Source organism: Empidonax traillii, unplaced genomic scaffold (genome assembly GCF_003031625.1).
Source record: "Empidonax traillii isolate 1590-97213 ecotype Southwest subspecies unplaced genomic scaffold, ASM303162v1 scaffold2:size4533513, whole genome shotgun sequence".
NCBI classification, from domain to species: Eukaryota; Metazoa; Chordata; class Aves; order Passeriformes; family Tyrannidae; genus Empidonax; species Empidonax traillii.
In genome coordinates, this window is record NW_020955195.1 from 2,826,244 (window position 1) to 2,848,335 (window position 22,092).

Consider the following 22,092-nt stretch of genomic DNA (forward strand, 5'->3'; position numbering starts at 1 on the left):
TTTTTTGTGAAATTAGATAACGCACAAAAACAGTTAGTGAAGAATAATGATGGCACATTAAATTCACACCTGAGCTTATTTGACAGTAAATTCCCAGTGTTGACAGGTCCTGAGAGCACAGATCTCATAAGTGGATTGTACACATAAAGTGTGATGTGGTTGCAGTAGAAAGGCAGCCAAACAGCCTCGAATGCTCAGTGGAAGCACACAGGGTTATGCTAAAGAGCAGCAGAGTTTTTGTTGGCTAATTAAACAATGAAGGAAGGGAAATATAAGTCAGAGACAGTGTTGAAATAGCAGTATCATCTGGAAAGCTGCTTTACAGAGAGTATTGACTGATGTCACTGGGATGTTGCATATGGACTCCAAGATTTAGATGTATTAAGGCATCAGTTCACAGAGCCTTGCAGTATCTAATCTGTCTACAAAAGCGACCCCTTAGGGTGCTCAAATTTTTTAAAAAACAAATGGCCAGACCTTTGTGGTATTTTCATTACCCACATTAAGGAGATGTCCTGGGTTTGCCAACCAGCCCCCCTGGGGCTGAAAATAGTTTTTTCCAGGTGGATTTCCAGAGCAAAGCCAATCAGCGTCCATTGCCCCGGCTGGTGCCACCCTCTTTGTGCCCTTTGTGCAAAAGCTTGGTGGTTCATGGCCTCCTGTCTCTCTGGGCTCCCACCCAGAGCTCAGTGTGCATCTTCAGCTGCAAAGCGAGCTGCCTGCACCAGAGGTATTCCTCAACACCCATCCTGTGGGGGCAAGTGCCAGAGTCCTTTTCTCTCCCTGCTACAGCTGTACGTAGAGACACAAAGCTCAGTGTGGCTTGCCCTGCACATTCTTGGGTGCTGTTATGGGCTGTGTGCACCTGTGGAGGCGGTGGCCCTGGCAAGCTGTGTGAACTGTCTTGCAAAGCACTGCTGCAGGACAGGGCTCTTTGCAACACCTTTCTGGCTCATGAGCTTTAGCTGTGTTCTCTCAGTAACACTTAGATGGTGGTCTGTGAATTCAGGTTAGCTCTTACGGGCCTCTTGTGCTTGGATTTTCGACCTCTCTTTGTGTTTACTTGTGGTGTAAAGCCATTTTAATAATTCAGTCTCATGTTGTGTCTTAGAAGAACAATGGTTGTCATGAAGACAATCCCCAGTATGGTGCTGCTTTGGACAATTTCCCAGTGGAGATTTTGCTTGCTGGCAATGGTCCCTGCCACTGTGCTTCAGTTACTTGTTTCGTAGTCCCAGGTCTGTCATAACCTGGAAGTCAAGCACAAGGCTGAGCAGGAAGAAATGATGTGGGAAGTGGGTGAATGCACTGCCCCTCACATCATCTGGGATGGGAGGACAGGGCTAACACACCCAGAGGTCTGTGGTAATCTGACACTTACCCGCGTCTGGACAAACAAGTGCTTCCTACTGTTGAAGATATAAATTAATTTCTTTGTCAGTACTTTGACATGGCTTATTACAGCAGTGCCAGAGTACTTCACTGAATTCAGAAAGTAGATGCTTAGATGGGCAAATGGGAGGTGGACTGAGGAAAGCACCCTCAGAAAAACATGCCCTCACAGCAATGTTCTCACTTGCACTCAGGCAGCGCTGCTGCACACAGGCAACCTTATGGTACACAGGCATCCTTCCTCAGGAGAGCAGCTGCCTTGTCCTCTCCATTTGCTCAGTTACTCCCCTGCAATTCTAGGCCATGCTTCTTGTATGCTTTATCAGCCTTGATGGCCTTGAACTGTAAATGTTTTATGGGGAAAGGCACTGCTCTGCCATGGGGGCTGGGTGAACAGGAAGGTGCTTAGCAGAGCTGTCATGTTAAAGAGTCTGGGTGAGTCCATGGCAGAAACCCATAGACCTGGCTGTGGAGCTGTTGCTGAAATCCTCTAAGTTTTTAAACCACAGCACCTGCCTTAAAGGTTAGGCAGGTCCATGCACACCATGCAGGCATCACCCACACATGAAGGATCTGGCCTGTGCTAGCCCAGAGAGGTGTTTGTCCCTATTCCTAAGGCTGCACTGCTGGACAAGATGCTGCAGAAAACAAGCATTTTGGACTCAGCACTCGCTCTAGACAGAAAATATTCCATGAGACACCAATGAGACTCTTCTGGCAGACGTTCCTCAGATTTTCAGGTCTGGTCTCCTGTAATTTGTTTTCATTTTCTAATGAAATCATCGTGATGAAATGAGACAATTGTCCCATGTGGGATTTGAGTAAGTCAACTCATGCTTGCCCTTAATTAGCTGGGTTTCAGTTCTTGATTTCGAAGTATTAAAATAATTAAGTTTGTGTGAAGGCTTAATCACAGAAAGTACCTCAATCTTACACTCAGTAGTGTCAGCAGGAGTCCCACCAGAAAACGTTCCCAGTTACCTGCTCCCAAACACTTCTTCTGGTGACCTGCTCCTACGATCTAGCTGGTCTGCACTGGTAGTGCAGCTCCCACAGGAGCACGGACCAGAGCCTCTAAGTCATCCAGTCATCAGTCCTAGGGAAGCTGCATCACCCCTACCAGAGAACTACAGCCTACAAATATTTCTCAGAGTTGACCTTCAAGACTCTCACAGCTCCCCACATCAGCCCTGAGGATAATGTAAAAGATAAAATATAGAAAGGGTACCACTCAGGAAATAGACTTCTGGAAGCATGCAGCGCTAGTTTAATTGAAAGTCTGAACTTGAACAAATTATTTCTTTACATACATGTTAGTCTGGGTAAATCCCATCCAATGGAACAACCTGAGTTTTTTTCAAAAGTTTTTTCCAATAGCATCCATCAGGGTAAGTTCAGAATCTGCCTTTAATGTTTCATTTGTGCACCAGCTGAGCACTGAAGTCAATGGAAGTCATTGCTGGTCTAAAATGGCATTGTTCTATGTCGAATAATGGAAGCCAATACGCACTCATTAGACAGAAAACAGAGCATTTTTCCAGGGCTGGCACAATGACTTTGAAGGGGCTCACTGTGTGAACATTTTGGAGGGACAAATGCTTCTTTAGGATATTCTTCTTCTCTCTACTAAAGAAAAAGATCTTTTTGGTACTCATAGATGTGTTAAACCTTCTGCTTTCTGCCAGGCTATTCCTAATGCCTTACAATGCTTTGTGTTGTGTCCTGTCCCATGACACAGTTTTCTGACTTTCTCTAAGCAAAGAAGAAATGGATACAAGCAGTTTATGTGCTCACCTGTTCTTGCCACCCAGAAGTCTGTGCAGATACTCAGTTTGCAAGGCATTAACCCTCACTGGACTACAATCTCTCCTGCTTCACCTTGCAGCAGCTACCTCGGCTGTTTAATGCCTTGGCAGGGAACACGTTGCATTTGCTGGGCAAAATCAGATGCCAGTAGCACTGGCCAGACAGGCTGAGTTATAAAGTGATGCAGACTTTAGTTTGATAAATGCTTAAGGGTAATAAGCAGGGAGGATAACTGGAAATAACTTTTGATCCCAGTGCCCGTGGGACATGAGATAGCTGGATGCTTTGACAGTGAGTTTCCTAGTTCAGAGGTGGCATTTCCTATCTGTTGTTTCAGGACCAAACTGAGATGAGCTCTCACGGTGTTACAGCCACATGTTTCCGATTAGGAAAGGTGAAAACAGGATGTACCTGCTGGCCCGTGGCCACAGCTTGTAGCTTGCCTGCCTTCTTTGCTTATATGTGGTTAAATCCACTTGCAAAGGACCAATCTGCCTAATTTACTGAACAAATCCTATTCCAAAGGAATATGTTAGAGTAATGTTTTCTACTGAAATGAGGCTGGTCTAAGTCTATTTCCTAATGTTGTTGTTGTTGTTGTTGTTGGGATCCACACTAGATTCATGCCTGATATTTCAGAAAACTTCTTGTGCATGGGAATGCTGGATTGATGAGCTGATAATCAAACTCAGGTTTCTCAGGTGTCTGGAAAGGCAGATAAGCAAAATCCTTACATGTTTACATAACCCTTGCTGTTTAGCTTTATTCTCTTCATCCCTGGAACAGAATTTTACTGATTCTCCTCCTGTTTTTCTGGTAGAAGTGCTTTTTTTTTTCTTCCTGAGAAGATGGAGTGAAAATGACACTATGTAGGTCTTTAATTCACGCAATAACTCAACGGATTTGATGAAATAGTTCCTATTACTCTCTGTAGACTTTAAAGCAAATTCTCGCCTTCCTGGCACCGAGAACAGAAGGTGAAAGGCTCTCTGACCTCAGTTGCTGATAGATATTGTAACCATCTGGTCCCTGGAGCTGGACCTGCTGTCAGCCCTGGGCTGAGAGACCCAGATGGACTGCAGAGATCTGGTAACAGGGGAACTGAATAGGAAATACCATGAGAAAGATGTCTGCTGTGACTTCGACAGGAAGAAAGTCAGGCTCTCTTCATATTGAAAAGTGAGCGATGGGAGATGCTTTTCCTACAGAGCTCTCCAGTGGCCCTTAAATCTTCTGCTAAGAACCATGCCTTTGCCAATCTTTAAGGATCATAGAGGGAATTTATTGTTATGCTTGTTTCTCTCAGATGAAGCAGGCGAAATGTTAAGGAGGGATTGTCCTACTAGCTGACAGTTATTAATTTCTTATGAGTGTTTTGAATTCCAGATCATGTGTTTATGTTCTCAGGCTGTATTATTCTTCACATGGTTTTTGAGCCCTCCTCATCTTTTCTTGGAAGGGTTTCCTCTTAAGCTAAGCCATTATCAATCATAGGAAAATTATCATGACACAGTAGCTGTGCAGCTCATTGTACATTTAAGACAGGCACCAAAAACTTCTTCCCATGGACCAGCAAAGCTGATCTTTTTTCCTGAAGTAAAAGATATTGCACCTTCAAATGTTCTGTTTCTCTGTTGGGGGTGACTCATGTCACAGCCTGGATATTCACAACTATCCACGGCTTGGATAGCTCATCCCAAGAGTGCTGTTCTCCCCCTAACTCCAGTGAAAGACATTAAAATGCATTATGTTAATAGCAGTATCTGATAAATCTGCTGCAGGTAGGCAGAGCTGCAGGGTTTAGCACAGCAAATAGGCTGGCTTCAAAGAGCTGTAACTATGAGGGAAGTTATAACTCTGAGAGGATAAAATCCAGGCACGAAATCTGCATGTAGAGGAAAAGCCTTTCTCTCCCCTATGCTCTGCAGCCTTCAGGTCAATGAGGATAGGGTTTACTTTGTTTCTTCAGTGGCTGGAGCTGAAGCAGTATGCTGAGCCCCCCACCCCACCCCTACCCATCACTGCCTAGCAGCCCAGTGCCCAGGACAGGGGTGGGCTAAAGAAGCAACAAAGGCAAAGCCACAGACCCAACAAGGAGGGGTCTGCCACATGCAAGCATTAGGGTGTGGCTGGGGGCCTGACCTGGAGGCAGTTTTGAAGCACTTTGGTCCTCCTTTGTGTTCCAAGGAGAGAACAGACTATTCACTTTTTCCTCGCTCTGGGACCAGCTATGAAATCAAGTTTCTCACAGGAGGTGAAAGCAGAACCAGCATTTCACAGTAAGACTTTTGGCGCGTGGTAGACAATGGTGGGGTCCTGCAGGTTTCCTATGCAAGTCCTTCCCAAGCGAGCTGTGCTGTAGTGGGAGATGGGGGATGAACAGTTCTGGAGGCTGCCACATCCTGTTTGTGTCCTGTTTGTGAGAAATGTTGCCCACATTGCTAGCCCAGTCTGCATCACTGCCAGGAGAAGGCACTCAGCAGCTCCTCTCATAAACCTGGATGATGACAGCTACTTCTCACCCAGTAAGCCTGTGCATGTAATGTGAACCATAAATGGACTTTCACTTAGCACTCTTTAAAACAGAAATTTTATCTAGCTCTTTACAGTTGTTGTGACCAGTAGTCACTGACAGATGTCTGAATAAAACCAGGAAACAGCAACACAGCAGAAGAGTGGGTGGTGCATGTGCTCCCTTCAGTGGCCAAGTTCTATGTGTCACTTCAGTGGGGGGGACAGAGCCTGTACTGTGACTATAAATTGCACACCTCTGCTTCTGTTTTGAATTATCTCCATATGGGAGTGAAGAGATACTGAAAGCTACCCTAGATTCTCCAGTCTGTTGCTGGCATTGCTCCCAGAATGCAGCCTGCTGAAACTGTGAATTTACCATTACAGGGATGTTGGAGGAATCACTTATCAAAGAAAGCAAAGTCTTTCTTTCCTAATAAAAAAATACATCTCAGAACTAGAACTGAGTATAATGAAGAGACAAAACTGAAATAATAAAAGATATTTTTGACGTGTTAATGTGCTTAAGCTTTAGTCATCTGCCTTTAATGTTTACACACTAGGCTTGAGAGCCAAAGATGTAATAGGCAAATGTAGGAAATTGAAATGCTGGGAAAAAAATTTGGTTTCAGTTATGCAGGTAATCTCCCATGTTTTTTTTTAATTTTTTCTTTTCCAGTTTCTGTGCATTCTACCCATATTGAGATAAGCTAATTGGAAAAAGAGAGAACTGTGAGCTTGAAGGTTCACGAGAAGCTAGTTTCAAAGCAACTCCCTCGATTATAAAATTTTCATTTCTTCAGTTGCTTGGTGACATAAATTGTCCCATCATGATTAGAAAAAAAAGCCACAGAATTGATGCAACTGTCCACCTTTCAAATTGTACGATTGATTGCTGTGTTTATAATCTGTGTAATAGCCTAAATCACTGTTTAAAGATGACAGGCAACATAATACGGAATAGTTGACCATGTGCATACAAGCACCTTGAAAATCAGTGTGGACAATTTCAAAGCAATTAATGAACAAAGGTTCTTGACTTTAGTCAGCTTTAATGAACTCTTGTTTATTAAAGCACTAACTAAGACTAGTCTCATACTAGAGGTAGGAGATAAGTAGGAAAAGGCAGCTAAACCCAGAATCATGAGGGGATCTGGATAATCATACTGGAGTTTAGACCTGGATAAAAACTCTAGTTGGCTAGTTTGCATCTTATCAGATCAATTATCATTTGTGGTCTAGTAAAAATATTGTCTACTTGGCACTACAAATACTTTAAAGGAGGAGTAGGAGAGTGTAAAGAGGTGTGCACACTGCAGTTGTTGGAGAAATGGCTTTGAATAAATGGTAGGGAGTCATACTGCCTGGTGATGCACGCAGCACATTTTATTCAGCATTGTCAACTTACGCTCAGCCTTCTGGATGACTTGCGCTTGCTGAGCAAGCTGGAAGAAAAACCTTTCCCACAGATCACTTTTGGCCAGCTTTGGTGCATGACTGTCAGTCCATAATGACAATGTGTGTCTTGAAGGGCTTTTGCACCAGTCTGCTGGACTATATAAATAGCAGGAGTTTCTTAACAAGGTACCAAAGTTAAAAAATCTGTTTATTTTGATATAGGATCAATCAGTATATTTGGGTAATTTTAATCAGCTTGGAAAAAGATGACTAGGAGTACTAGAAATACCAGTCCACTGACACATAGGTGAAGGTTCTTACCAAAAATTAAGCAGAAAATAGAGTGTCACTGTGTTTTCTAAGGCTTGCAAAAGTCCAGCTCTGAGGACCTATGCAGAAAAGGAAGTTCAGTCATCTTCTCCCTTTCTGTGCAATTTCTTTCCTCCCTGCATTGTCGGTCATGGGACTAGACCACCTAAACCTAACAGTGGCATATTTGTGCCACATCAGTTCCAGCTGTCCAGTACTTAAAAGTGAAGCTGAACAACTGAACAGAGTCTTCTTCTTTTAGTGTGCCTAGGTTTCTGTGGCATTAATGATTACCTGTAAGTTGTCAGAGGTTATCAGGGACTGTTAGGGCTGAATTCTGCTCCATACAACGTACAAGGAAGAGGTGATCCAGGCACAAAGGCTCTGGTGAGTAGCATGCGGCCTGTAGTTGTTAACAGTTTTGGTTTCAGTGATTAGTCTGGCATTGAACACCCTTTATATTTCAAAGTCTCACCATTTTTACAAGTTATATGCCTTGCCCAGTCCCTATGTTTTCCTACCATTATGCCAAATCCTGTATGTGTCTGGAGTATCCTCCATGCATTTGCTGTCTGTGAGTCCTATACAGGAACAGAAACAGAAAAGTGTGCAGAAAACCACAGTGGTTTCCATGTAGATTATGGCTTTTGTTCTTGTCTGCCTGGGTCTGAAAGTTGCCTTAACATTGCTGGACTAGTGATTTAAGGGGGAAGTAATTGACAACAGAATTTTTCCTGTTAGAGCTTTTGATTTGTTTCAGTACATCTGCAGCTGAAAGATGTATCACTGCATGTGTTATGAGATCTGTGTGTCAACAGCCATCTATGGTAGGGGAAGAAAATTTCCTTGTTGGATCTTTGACAATATTTAGTTTCTTCTACAGAAATCTAATCCCCATGTGTTGAATCAATGCAGCTGATTTCCTGTTTCACTGCCCTTTGCATTTCCCTTCCATTTCAGAAGTTACAAGGTTGTGTGAAGATTTGGGTTTTCCCTCTTTGGCAAAGTGTTATTCACACAATCTAGTTAAGTCAGGGGAAAAACTGCAATCCTAATTATCTGTCTGATCCACCTATTCAGACTAAAAAAAAATTGTATGAAAAGTGATCAATACTTAATTTACTTAAGCAATTTGGGAGCTCTCCAAATCACTTTTGAAAAGGTCTGGGAGATGCCTGCCTTTTCTGTTGTTTATACAGATTTCTGGAAAGGTGCCACATCTTCCATTCTTGTTTCTGACACAGAAAAAATCAGACAGATCCAACTGTGCTAAAATTGAAAACAATTAACTGAGAGGAATGGGCTGTGTTCTGAGAAAATAAAAACACCTTCTGTTTTATACAAAGACATCTACAGAAAGTGTCTGGGTGGTAATTTACAAAGTTGGATCTATGGACATATTAAGACATGTGACTCCCATTTCATCTGATGGGATATACCATGCCACAAAAAAAAAAAATTTGGGAACCTGGTCTAGGAGCGAGATGAGCTAGTGGAAATGAGTCCTGGCAACTGGACTCCAAGCACTCTCAGAATATGGTGGTTATACAGCACCTGAAGAACCAAAATACTATTGAATTGGTTGGTAATTGTGGTTTTCGAGTTTTCATTTGGGTTTTTGGGGGTTTTTTTTGGCCAGCTCTGGAGTTTGTATATGAGCTGAACAGGTTTTTGTGGGCTCTGTCTCAGGTCCTCAAGATTACTCAGGTTTTGAACTATCACTGATCATATCTGTAGTCTAATCTGTAAGTGAGAACCAGCATTTAAATACCTTCAAGCTTTTCTGTCACAGAGGAATGTGGACACAGAGGTAGCAACCCTTCTGCTCTCACAGGCTGATGAGAGAAAATTATCAGGCACTTGTATTCTGTAGTAATGAAGAACGTATGACCTGGCCTAGAGATGACAAGAGGGTGTTAGAGGATTCAGGACTACCAGAATTTTCTGCTCAGCTGGATCACTTTTTATCAGTTTTGCTATACTTTCAAACACTGCCCATCTTTCAAAAAACATGAGAAACGACAATGAGGGTTTTACACCTGCACAGGCTATTCCTAACTGTTTCTCTAGGGAGTAACTGCCATGTTTCTGGCCTGACATGACCTGACTCCTTTTACATAGAACTGCCCTGCTCCTGTGCCTGATTTTGTGCAAGCTGTTTCTGGGAAGGAGGTTTGTCACGTGCTTTGGCGTGCTAGTATTTCAGGAGGTGTGCAGATTCTGTGTAAGAAAACACAGTGACCGCAGACAGCCTGTGTCCTGCCTCTCTGCACCTTCCTTTACTGACATTTTCTTTTCTTTCCATGTAATTCCAAAAAAGCAGACTTGTGTCTGCATCATCTACATCCGATTGACCATACTGCAGTGGGGAATGATTCTCAGACTTCTAGCACAATCTCCAGGAGCATGCTGGAATCCTGAGTCACTGGTGGGACTAACTGGTGAAGGATTTCAGTGTTATTCTCTGTTGTCAGACCAAATGCACTGAAACTAGAAGACAGGCAGGATGTTGTCCTTAATTTCTCTTTCAGAAGCCTCAGGTACTAGAAAATATTAATGACCTTGGTTTGCTCCACTAACCTAACTTAGGTTTTAGGTCTTTGGACTGTGAAGTGTGAAATACGTACATTTAGGAGATTCTGCATTTCTCTGCTTGTTCCCCCTGATCAAGGGAACATAGCAGTCAGCTGAGTCCTGGCAGAAGGTTTTTTAAGAAATGCTTGCCAATTCAGCTGTACAAGCCACTAACAACTGGCTAGTTGTCATAATGCAACATGGAGTTGAACAGTGTGTCTTGAACTCTTCTCCTTGAACTCTATCAGAAACCATCTGAGAAAGACAAAAAAGCTGAAAGCTTCTTTTCCTGGGTGGAACTTTAAGCATTCACTATCAAAGAGACAGTGAAAACTTCTTATCTTGATGCATGCTTTCTAGATGATATTTCAGGCAAATATCTACTCGAATGGTACCAGTTGAAAGAGTGGGACATGAGTCTACAGACATTAATAATCAGATCATAGAGAGTGCACTTGGATTTATTTCAAAAAACTCCAAAATATTTTTTGAATAAATATTTTGTCAGGCTTTCAAAAAGGAGAGAAGCTGCATCTCAGGAAGTCCTTCCTTAAAGCCAGCTGCTTTGTGTTTTAACTTATTTTATTTCAACCATTCTGCAGCAGCCCTTCTCATTTGACTTCTCTTTGTGATGGCAGTGAGTGCTGCCAACACAATGTGTCTCCACCCATTTACCCAGTCCTGGGAGCTTCCCTTTCCACTTGCCCTTGTAGAAACTTGCTGCTTTTCTTGGTTCCAGAAGAACCAAGCTGCTGCTTCGGATTGTGGTGTCCCGGACCCACTGGTCTGTAGACAGAGATCTATGTCTAACCTAGTTGATGCACACTCCTTAGGTGGCCCAGAAAAGAAGCCCACAGTAGACTTTGAACAGAGAAAAGTCAAAGTATTCACCCCCAGAACTTGCAGACACTGAATTGGTTGTAGCTTTCACTGATACCAAGTTATGTGAAATTATAATTTGTCGTCCAGTCTCTAGCAGCATTTTCTCTGTCTTAAATTTCAAGCATGCATCTCACACTGTAGAATGAGCCTCACATTCCTCTTCTCTTTTTTTGCCATTCTTAGGTTTCTGCAGTTTTATGTAGACTTGCAGCAGCTGCTGTCCCATACTTGGAGGTAATTTCCCACAGTCCATTTACAGGTGCCAAGCGCTTGCTGTTTAAGTCAGCATATAACCCTTCTTTATTGGCAGTGGCAAGTGAGTGCCCATGAGTTATCCCATTAACTTCAATAAAGCATCACTTCAATTATACTAATTTTAGGAGTGACAGATGGAAAAACTGGTTATTTTGGGGTTTAAGGAAAAATGCCTCAGATTTTTTTTTTTTTCTCTTCTGGAATATTGGAATATGGAGATAATTCTGGAACCTGACATAGTTTTAAATCATATTTATTTCAAAGAGCAGCCACACAAACGAATAGGGTCATTACGTCATAGTCTGCTTCAGGAAATCTTTGTGTCACAACTTGTTTCTGTGACACAAAACAGTTTGCTTCTGTATTTTCTTCAGAACAAGCAGTAGTGTTTCTTCTGTTACTTCATGGCCCCTTATAGGACTATCAAAAATTAAAATTTGTATTAAAAATATTCTTTTTATGCAGGTTTTGTAGGAGTCCAATAACTCAAAACATTCCACTGCCTTTTTTCGTCTAAATGGAGCCTTTATTCCAGTTCACTTAGAGCAAAATACAATATTCTCCATTCTACCTGTTCTCACTTCTTCCACTTGAAATGAGCTGTCTTTCTTTGCACAAAATAAATTTTTTGGCTCGAGAGCATCAGCAGTACTTGTAAAGCTGCTTCTTACATCGCCATCTAGTGATTTAAAATCATTGCAGAACTCACCTGAAGAAAGCTTCACTGACAGCAGAGTCACAACACTGAACACCCTGCCTTACCTGTGCAGGTGCTGGTCCTTGATTGTGGAATCCATAACCAAAAACGAGTGTTTTCTCAGAATTTGAAGAATTTTTATTTTCTCTGCTGTTGATATTCTTTTATAAAAAAAAGTGGATGTAAGTGGAGGGAGGAAATATGCCATAAAGCCTTGAGTATAGAGCTAAAAAGACTACCAATATATCGTTTTAAGGAAGTATTGATTTGGTGTGCTGGAGCAGAGTACCACTAATTGGAAACTGCCGGTGCATCAGCGGGTTAGACGTATCTTCCATTCTGTTTGATTTTTAACATAGTCTGTACTATCTGTTTTTGGTATTCAGTTAATATGTTGAGTACTTATATTAAGCAACAGTTAAGATGGCATGAGAAATAAGTGGACGGTACGCTTTTAAAACTTAGTAGAATCACCGCCTCAACTCAGCACTGGTGAGGCCTCACCTGGAGTGCTGTGTCCAGTTCTGAGCCCCTCAGTTCAGGAAGGACACTGAGGTGCTGAAGCAGCTCCAGAGAAGAGCAACGAGGCTGGTGAAGGGACTTCAGCATAAGTGCTGTGAGGAGAGGCTGAGGGAGCTGGGGTTGTTTGGTCTGGAGAAGAGGAGGCTCAGGGGTGACCTCATCACTCTCTCCAGCTCCCTGAGAGGAGGTTGTAGCCAGGTGGGGGTTGGTCTCCTCTCCCAGGCAACCAGAAGTAGGATAAGAGGGCATGGTCTTAAGCTGTGCCAGGGGAGGTTTAGGTTGGATATTAAGAAGAAATTTTTTACGGAGAGAGAGATCAGGCATTGGAATGGGCTGCCCAGGGAGGTGGTGGATTCTCCGTCCCTGGAGGTTTTTAAGATGAGGTTGGATGTGGCACTGAGTGCCACAGTCTGGTAACCACAGCGGGGTTGAATCAAGGGTTGGACTTGATGATCTCAGAGGTCTTTTTCGACCCAGTTGATTCTATGACAGGCAAATGGGATGTTTTGGGAGCTTTTCTCTCTTGCTTCAAAACAAGCAAAAAATGTTAAACATATCTGATCCTGTGCTTTTATTATTCACATAAATGCTAAATGGGCAAGGACATTGTTTCTAATCTGAAAGACCAACAGCCCTTCTTGCAATAAGATAATTTTCCACTGTTCCTACTGCTCAGTGCCCTGTGTCTGTTCATGTGTTTTGAGAGCCATTTTCACTTGGAGTTGCCAGCATCGTCAGACTGTGGATAGCAGAGAGACTTTTGCTCAGGTAATGTCCTACAGTCTGAAAAACTTATGTTTGAAAGAGACAAGATGAATGTGCCAGGTCTTCATTATTACTCAATAATCTCCTTTGTAATGGTAGACTCTGTCAGCCACCAATCTGTGTAAAGTGGCAGTGACTGAAATACCCTTCCTCGTGAGTGTTAAACCAAGGTGCACCTATATAAAATATCTTTTCCTTTGAGTCAGCAGAGGGGAAGATAAAGTTGTGGTTTCTGGGAGTATTGTGCACAGTGATTCCTCCACCACTGGCACTGGGTTCCCAGGAGCCACAGGTGAAAGTTAAAATAAGGGTTCCTCTGTTTTCAGACTGGATGCTTTGCACTGGAAGTTGATGAACTGCTCTCCCTCTCCCATCTCTCACTTTTAGCCTTATTTTTGGTCCGTTGTCTTATTTACTCATTCCTGAAGTGATCTTTGGGATACAGTTTGGTTTTGGCAGAAAGCAGGTTTCTTGCATTGCTAGAAGATAAGATTTACATGTAGTTGACTGCCTTTTTAAACTTAATGCATATTTTGATGGAGCCAGAATTGCTTCTGAAAACTTGTTTTACATAAACATACTCCTCAGCTTTAAGATACTCATTATATATTTTATTTACCTGGATTTACATCCTCTTTGTTGACATAGACATACAATTTGTTTTCAAGCTGAAATACTGGAATCTATAGCTGGGTTTGTAAAAGTAATGGGGAAAACACTGATTGTAAAATCCTAAGAGACTTGAAAGAATTTTCCAAAAGAAGTCAATATAAATATCTGCATTTTACAAGGTGGGAAAAGTGATCTAATGGCACTATGAAAGTGATTTGTATGAGGTTCCCCTGCAAGCCAGAAAAAGGGCTAGGAAATAAGAAGCTATCAAACACTGAGGTGCTATGCCCATACAACATATGAAAAAGAGCTTCACAGGCCATCTGGAAATTTAAATCTGGCTTTTCCTCTGTCCCAAACAGTTAATCAGCTGTTACCATGTATTTTCATTGAAGTATAAAGAAAGTCTTAGCTGCCTTGAACACTAAGACGGCTCTGACAGTCACACACATCCCCACATGCTGAGACAATTTGTCCCTAAAAGAGCACCACTGAAGCTTTAGAACTCAGAAATTCATTTTCTCTTTATTTTATATCTGTGCAAGCCTAATTACTGATAAGCTGACTGCACTGGTGACTTGTATTACTGTGTGGGAGTCATCAATTTGCCTCAGTAATGCAGTGAGTAGAGAACAGAGATGTTTTTTTATTCCTTGGGCTCTATTATGGATTTAAAACTATGTTACGTGTCTTTATTATATTGTTTTAGGGAATAAATATCACCATAAATTGGGCTGTGCATGAATATATTTAGTTCATCCTCAGATGACAGACTATAAAGTTACCCTGACTTTAAATGCTGTTTAAGGTAGAAAGGTAGTCTGTGTTAATGAAGTTTGGTTCTCAGCAAGATGAAGGTCAGGGACAGTAGAACACAACAGTAGTGGCCTGCAGTCTTTTAAGAGATGATCTGATCGTTGTTGTGATAGTTTAAGGTCCTGCAGGAAGTCCAGCTCAACTGAGGAATACTCTTCTGTCCTGAAAAATTGCATTTTTTTCCTATTCAGAGCCAGGACTGAGGACATCTCCTCTCTCCTTTATACTTGCCACTGAATCACAATAATCTTTTGTCCATAGTTACTGCTTTTCCTCAGCTGTGTATTTTAGATTCTTTCCTGCTGCCCAGTGAAATCAGTAGGTCTCTGCCCTTACTACTGTCAGTGAATTATAGAGTAGGGACTCATGAATCTGTTCACAACTTCTTCAAAAACAGCAGCACAGTTTCATGGTATCATAGAACCCTAAAGTTGTTTAGGTTAGAAGAGACTGAGTCCAAACATTACCCCAACACTGCCAAGTCCACCACTAAACCACGTCCCCAGGTGCCACATCTACATGTCTTTTAAATACCTTCAGGAATGGTGACTCTACCACTTCCCTGGCTGGCCTGTTCCATTGCTTAATTGTTCTTTCAGTGAAGAAACTTTTCCTGGGGTCCAAACTGAAACTCATGTGGTGCATCTTGAGGCCATTTCCCCTTGTCCTATCACTTAATTTCACGGGAGAAGAAGCTGACCACACCTCTCTAAACCTTTCTTTCAGATAGCTGCAGAGAGGAGTAAGGACTCCCTTAAGCCCCCTTTTCTCCAGGCTAAACGTCTCCAGCTCCCTCAGCCACTCCTCATAAAACCTGTGCTCTAGACACTTTCTAGTCACTTCGTTGGTCTCCTTTTGATGCTCTCCAGGAGGTCTTTGTGCTTCCAACTGCATTATTAATGTCTAAAAATGTGGAGCATCTGAGCCTTTTCCTGTTGCTGTGGGATTCTTAAAGTCTTTTTCCTGTAGAAGTTCTCTGGCACTTCGTAATACACTTATCCAGCCTTTTCTAGAGGAACAGACTGGTGTTTGCCAGCATTACTTTGCTGACTATTTTTCAGAAATCTTTCAGAGTTGAGCTCTAAAGGCATGACTGAGAACTTACCTTGCAGTCAAATTTAGATGAATTTGTGTTTTTAAAGGCTGTTACAAAGCCCTTTTTTCTTTAGAATCCCAGGTAACTGTGAAGATATATCTCTGGTCCTGTACGAAAGGAAATTGGTATGGTTATATTTCATTGTCCAGCACAGAAAGGTTTTATCAGATCTTTGTATTTCTAAGCCAGCATCACACTGGCTCTTCCTGTTTCCTAAGATCCTTTTTGGGAGAGGAATGGCTTATTTTCTGATGCTGGAATTGGTTTTCAAATCACAACTTTGAATTTAGTCTCCTTATAAGGTATGAGTTATTAGCCAGAGTAAGATATCACTCCATAAACAGTGATCAAATGAACAAAGAAATACTCAGCAATGCCTTATTTTCAAAAAAATAAAGGAAAGGAACATCTTCATTGAGTGGCTTTTTGATCAGCAAATAAAACCAAACTGTTGCATGATCTCTAACAGCACCTCATTCTACAGCAGTAGCAGTGCCTTTAAATTACCTGATGGCCTTTGGTTCGCTGTTAATTTCACCTGAGACTGTAGGCAAAATTTAAACAAGGGTCATCTGTGATGGATAGTTCTGTCCTGAGCAGTTCCACTCAGTGGTCCAGCAGCCATTGGACATTCTGCCTTTGTGTATGTCAGATCACAATGCATGAAGGTGATTCTTGGAACCTTGCAATGTAAGCACCCAATGCATTAGCTTCAAGAGGTGTAGATCATTTCTGCTCCGTTGACTATTCCATGAAATTAGCTGTTGAAAGTACATTCACAGGGCAGGTCACTTTGTGTCAGAAAAGAATGTTCCCTTTGGCCATTTGTAAAACTTAGCATTCGCTGGAGTGATGGTGAGAGTCACTAGGCATGACCAAATAAAATGCAACTGTAAGAATGCTGGGCCATTTGCTGTGGTAAAGTGGCTTATCACAATTGCTTTTGATTCATATTAATTGATCATCATTTTTCGTGCCCAATCATGTTGAAGTTATTGGAAGTTTCACAGAACTTTGGTTCATGCATTTACAACCATCTGTTGGCAATGTTTGGAGTCCTTATTACTCAGCATGAAACTTGGTAACACTGATGTGAAGAAATGCTTAATGCACCATCACATCATAAGAAATTGCAAAGCAAATAATTGTATAGTTTGCCTGATACAGAAACTCATGCACTGAGGCTCCTATCAATCATAATTCCTCTACACATGATGATCTAAAAATGTAAATTTTGAGAGATGGTTCAGCTCCAGTGTGGCTTTGTTAGGTATGATGATGTGAAGGGACACAGGAGTACTCCTGAGGTCATGACAGAAATCTGTCACAGAACTGGCTCTGCTTTCTCTTTTTCCCTGTGCTCCTTTTTATTCCCAACACATCTTGATTTTATCTCTGTGTGCCCAAATCCGTCAGTCTAAGTTGATGGAGTACGGCAAGAAAGGAGCTTGTGAAAAGGAAAATGGCTGAGGAAAAAAATAGCATGCAACAACTTGGTGTCTCAAGAAATATTTTAGTACACTGAAGTAGTAAGTCAGGAGCAAGTATGCAAGAATAAAGGAACTCTTGACAGAATATAGCTAACATTTTAATTTAAAAAAAGAGAAAGACAGAAGGGCAAAATTAGTGAATGGCAAGCAATACAAATTTGGATTACGATATTATTCATTAATTACCAGGATTTTGCTAGCATTTCTTTAATCGAGACATTTTAAGTCTAGCAGATGGCGCATCTTGTAGTTCACAGTGGGAGATCAGCCATTATCTTGAGCAACCAGGTCTGAAGACATTTGGAGCTAATATACATGACTAAAGCTTGATTTTCATGTGGGAATTTTTTGAGCCCAGGCAAGGAGCAGTAGTAGAGAGATCAGACTGCGTTCCTAAAAAGGTATCTGTGGGTAAAAGTCAAGTCAGAGTTGTAGAGAGAAGTAATTCTGCCTTTGGAACAAGTGGTTGTACCAGCTGGGGCCATCACATCTGTGACATCCTTTCTGCAACACTGTGGAAAGTTTACTTGTCCCAGATACCAGATTATATGTCTGCAAGAGATCACACAGCATGCAAAGGGATGGGGAGGTGGGATGGGAGACCAAGCAAACTGGTATAATCTGCTGAGGTTGGTGCACCTAATAGAATATAATAAAACTTTCTGTAAATCCTTGGATCACCACTTCAGCACAGTTACTGTCACAAAATGGAATTCAGGGCAGACATACTCAAAAGTAATTGAATCCCATTTTTAAATGAGACTCAATACGACCACTCTTCTGGAACTCTTCTGTTCTTTTCTGAGACACAGTGCAGACCATATCTTAGATTTTCCAATCAGTTGTACTGAATAAAATTTTAAGTTATTCATGATCACAGAATCTCAAAACCAGAAGGTTTAGATGCTTTGTATTTTCTTCTATCACACTACTGGAGTGCTTCATTGTCTGGTAATTTAGGTTTTACATTGTCTGAGTGGCCGCACTTTGATGTGCACGCTGACTTGGTTACCCTGTTACTCCAGGTTTGCTCTGACATCTGACTCCCAAGTGGCAATGTTGCTTTGCTCGTGCTGGAGATTTCTTTTGGTCAGCAGGAAGCATTTGTGTTCAGGGCTCCTTGAAGTTACTAAGTGTTGGACATCAGTGAGAGTGGTCCCCTGCCCCGTTGTCCCAAACCCAGCCTGTTATGGGATCACGACAAGGCTAAGCACATCCAGCTACCCACACTGTGCCACCCACTGCCCTCGCTAGGAGGGCATTGCCAGAGACTTCAAAACACCCCTGCAGCAATAGCAGCTGCCAGAACAGATTCACTTTTCAGAAGTAGCACTGTTTTCCAACATGGGATAGCTTCAGTTCTGGTAAGTTGCATCCCATGAGTGGATCTATGCTGAGTATATAAGAAAGGAACATTCAAAGGCCCTTTGAACTAGGGGGGAAAAAAAATTTTAAAAATCCCTCCTAAGCTTAATTTCCCAGGACTTCTACTAGGGCAGATAGAGGAGGGCTAGGGGCTCTCTGTACACGCACACTCTGGTGCTTTGCTGTTTGTCCCCCTCAGTCAGCTCTCTCGTGGTTTCCAGGCGTGTCAGCTTTCCACAGCAAGAAGGCAGCAAGGTGCGCACCTGCCTGTGTGCAGGCTCTGCCCTGGCCACGGCCAGGTTATGGTGCAGCCAGTAGATGGCATGAGCAGCCCAGACGGGCTCCGGGCAGCTTGGCACAGCCTCTTCGGGCTCCTTCTGATGGGAACTCGAAACCCTGCAGCGAGCTCACCGGGTTACCTCCAGAGTCCTCTCAGGATGCGCCGTCTCCAACACCCTGTGGACACGCTACGGGCAGCCTGCACGTCCCAAAGAACAACAGAGTTCTCAGCTTTGCTGTGCTGTGTTCAACCCGACCCCTGGTGGCACATCTCTATCACTCCAGGCGTTTTGGAAGGGTCGCGACGCCTGAGAGCTGTCCACCACAACATACATCTGGCAGCAGCCTTTCGTGGTCCAGGCAGCACTTCTGAGGCAGGTCTCATCTCAGAGCAAGGCCTGGTACCATTAACTCATACTGATTCTGTTTGCTCGACTCCTGCCATGAGAAAAGCTACCAGGCTGCACAGCTCTGTCCTCCCCCAGCAGTTTCCTTATTCCACGGTGGACATCTCCCTGCTGACACTCCCCTTGTCAGAACTGGTATTAACTGCAAAGTTATTGTTCGTTTGCTCATCTTTAACTTTCAGTCTTTTAACATCTACTTGAATAAGAAAATGGATGTACAATATATGCATCTTTCTTACCCACTTTTTAATTTTTCTTTCCAGTGAATAGTTTCTTATCTCCTAGTCACCTTCGTGTGTGAGCTTTTAGCATTATATTGTGCATCTTGAACCTTGCAACCACACTCTGGCTCTTCACTGCGTTATATACCAGTCACATAAAATCATAAAGTACAAAACTGTCTCTGCACAGGTGGGTTTGCATCATGTACTTAAGAACTAGGATGCAGAAGGAAGAGCATGGGAAAGCAGCAATGCTGCACGTGCTGGAGAACACAAGGCTTCATGAACTCATGGGCTTACCACACCAGTTATTTTCAAGGACTTGCATGTTTTTCCACATAAATAGTTTGGCTACTAAATCAGGTGGTTTCTCTAGCACCCCCTGATACTGGCAAGGATGGAGATTGATGTTTGAATTGTCTTCTGCAGGAGGCTGCCTCAGTGTCTCCTAGAGGGTGAGAGGCAAAAGCCAGCCCTGTCAGGTATTAAAGCAGGTATCAGTTATATATGACAGAGTAGTGTTGACCCGAATAAAAGCTTAAAGACCATCAGAAGGAAAGCACAGATAGGTAAACTTGCTTCATGTTCCTCCACAACGGATTTTGACCCACATTAGTAAAATCACACTAGGAACAAATTTAATATGTGACTTGTAAAGTGGGTGGATGGAAAAACAAGGATACTTTAATGTACTCTAGGAAAAGACCAAGCCATGTTCCTCATGTAGCTAGTTGTGCTTTGGCAAAAGTGTTGACTGTGTTCTTAGTTAATTAAATCAATTTATTAGAAATTACTGAATATATGAAATTTTTCTAGACTAGAGAACTTTGCAATAACACTAATTGCACTTGTTACTGAAAAATGGTCAGAAAAGTAAACTAGCTAACACTATAGCTTTAGTATTAGAAAGCAGGCATTCTTTATTTGGCGCAGGATGCACAGGGAATATTTCCAAGCCTATCATAAACACTGAGTATAGTAAAGCTCCTGTTTATGTACCATATTTTAAATACATATTCATTGATTTTCCTAGAATAAACATACATATGATAATCATTTCCCTGAAGTCATTAACCTGTATTCCCTCTCCTTTGCACATGTGCTCTTCTGTCCCAGGGGTCACTCCGGTGGTCTCCAGTGGTTCTTGATCCCAAAGTTATACCTGACCACCCAATGAACTCGATGTTACTTTCCCAAATATGGAGCTGAGTTGGCACAACTAATCCCGTCATTTTCCATCTCCTCTTCTTAGTTAATGTTTAGCATAGTACCCATTATGCAGTTCCATAGGCCAGTGATTTTACAAAATAATCATTGTCTTTTCCCTACCAGCTGAGCAAACAGTTATTCATCTGGCAACACGCTGATGCACTTCTGTAAAAATTTCATGTCCTTTTGTATTTGATTTCTGGTTTGAGTCTTCTGGGTGTACTCCATGTTTAAAGCTGCATATTTACAAGACCAAGAAACTTCTTAAAGTGAAACCTGAAATTCTTACTTGCTTCTGATCTAAAAAGTAAAATGGAGTGACACAAGTCCCGTACTGTAACAGAACAGTCAATTCACCCAGGGTATGTGTGCTGAAGTAAATAAGTGCATTGTGTTCTCCACTCCAGAATGAGTTTACTTCACCAGTGTGATTTCTCTGTCACTTGGCTTTCTTTCCCTGGGAGGCAGTTCTTGGTCTCCTCTCACAGTTTTGAATACTGTCCCAAAAACAGGTGTTGTTTGGACAAAAATAGGGACTGAGGAAGGTATAAGGAATGACAGCATAGACAGTGGCTGAGAAGTTTTGTTCCAAGCAGAATGAAACTGGTGGTAAACCAAGGTACAGTAGCCTGAAGACAGACTTAAGGAGAAGTCAGGCTGGAGTGTTGTGTGCATCTACACAACCCCTAGCAGCATTTTCGTCGTGCTCAGCTGAGACAACTCTGTTTTTCTAAGCTGTATATTTCTGAGTGGATATTTTATAAGACAAGCCAGACAGTCCCCAGTTGAGTTTTTCTTGGAATAATGATGTTGCTTCTTCCTGAAATAGGATTTTTTTTTATCTGTGAGTTCTCTTTTGGTTGCAAAGTAAACAAGTTAAGCTAACACCCAGGATGAAATCACCAACATTTGGGACCGCAAACCTAGTGGGTTTAGGTTTCAGCAAGAGCACATTATTATAGCTTTTTATTGTAATTTTTTCCCCTCCAAAAGTATGTTTGGCTTCATGCCAGCCAATTTTCACTGTGGGATATTTTTTGTTTTGTTTCCAAGAGACTTTCAGAGGTCTGACCATCTTAGCCAGCTTGTGAATTTCTTCTTTGTTGCCTTTTAACTCCTACACTGTCACATACAAAGTCCCCTTTTACTGTCAGTCTTGCCAGAACATCTTAGAGCCCCCCAAATCACCAGATGTCTTAAAACACACAGCACAGTTTGACAGTTTTCTCTCTACTTTTAGAGCTTTGGGGTTGCAGCTCTTGTGTCTTTCACCATTCCCACGCAGCTAGGAAGTCTAGAAACTTTATTTCTTCCTCATGAAAATGGAGCTTTTTATCAAACTTCTATATCTACAGAACCTTTAGAGAATACAGTGAAATTCTCAATAAAATCACAGGCATTGATACTATTGCTTGCTTGCTGCTTTGAATGTCACAAGTTTAAATTTTCACTGTTACCTAAAGTCCCTTAAGCATGACTGCCAACT

At 42.1% G+C, this 22,092-nt stretch overlaps 1 protein-coding gene across 3 annotated transcripts in view; it reads left to right on the forward strand.

Moving 5' to 3' along the window:
* Positions 1–22,092, forward strand: part of NRG1 (neuregulin 1) — a 439,630-nt gene that overhangs the window by 78,061 nt on the left and 339,477 nt on the right. The gene's annotated exons all lie outside the window — the stretch shown is intronic.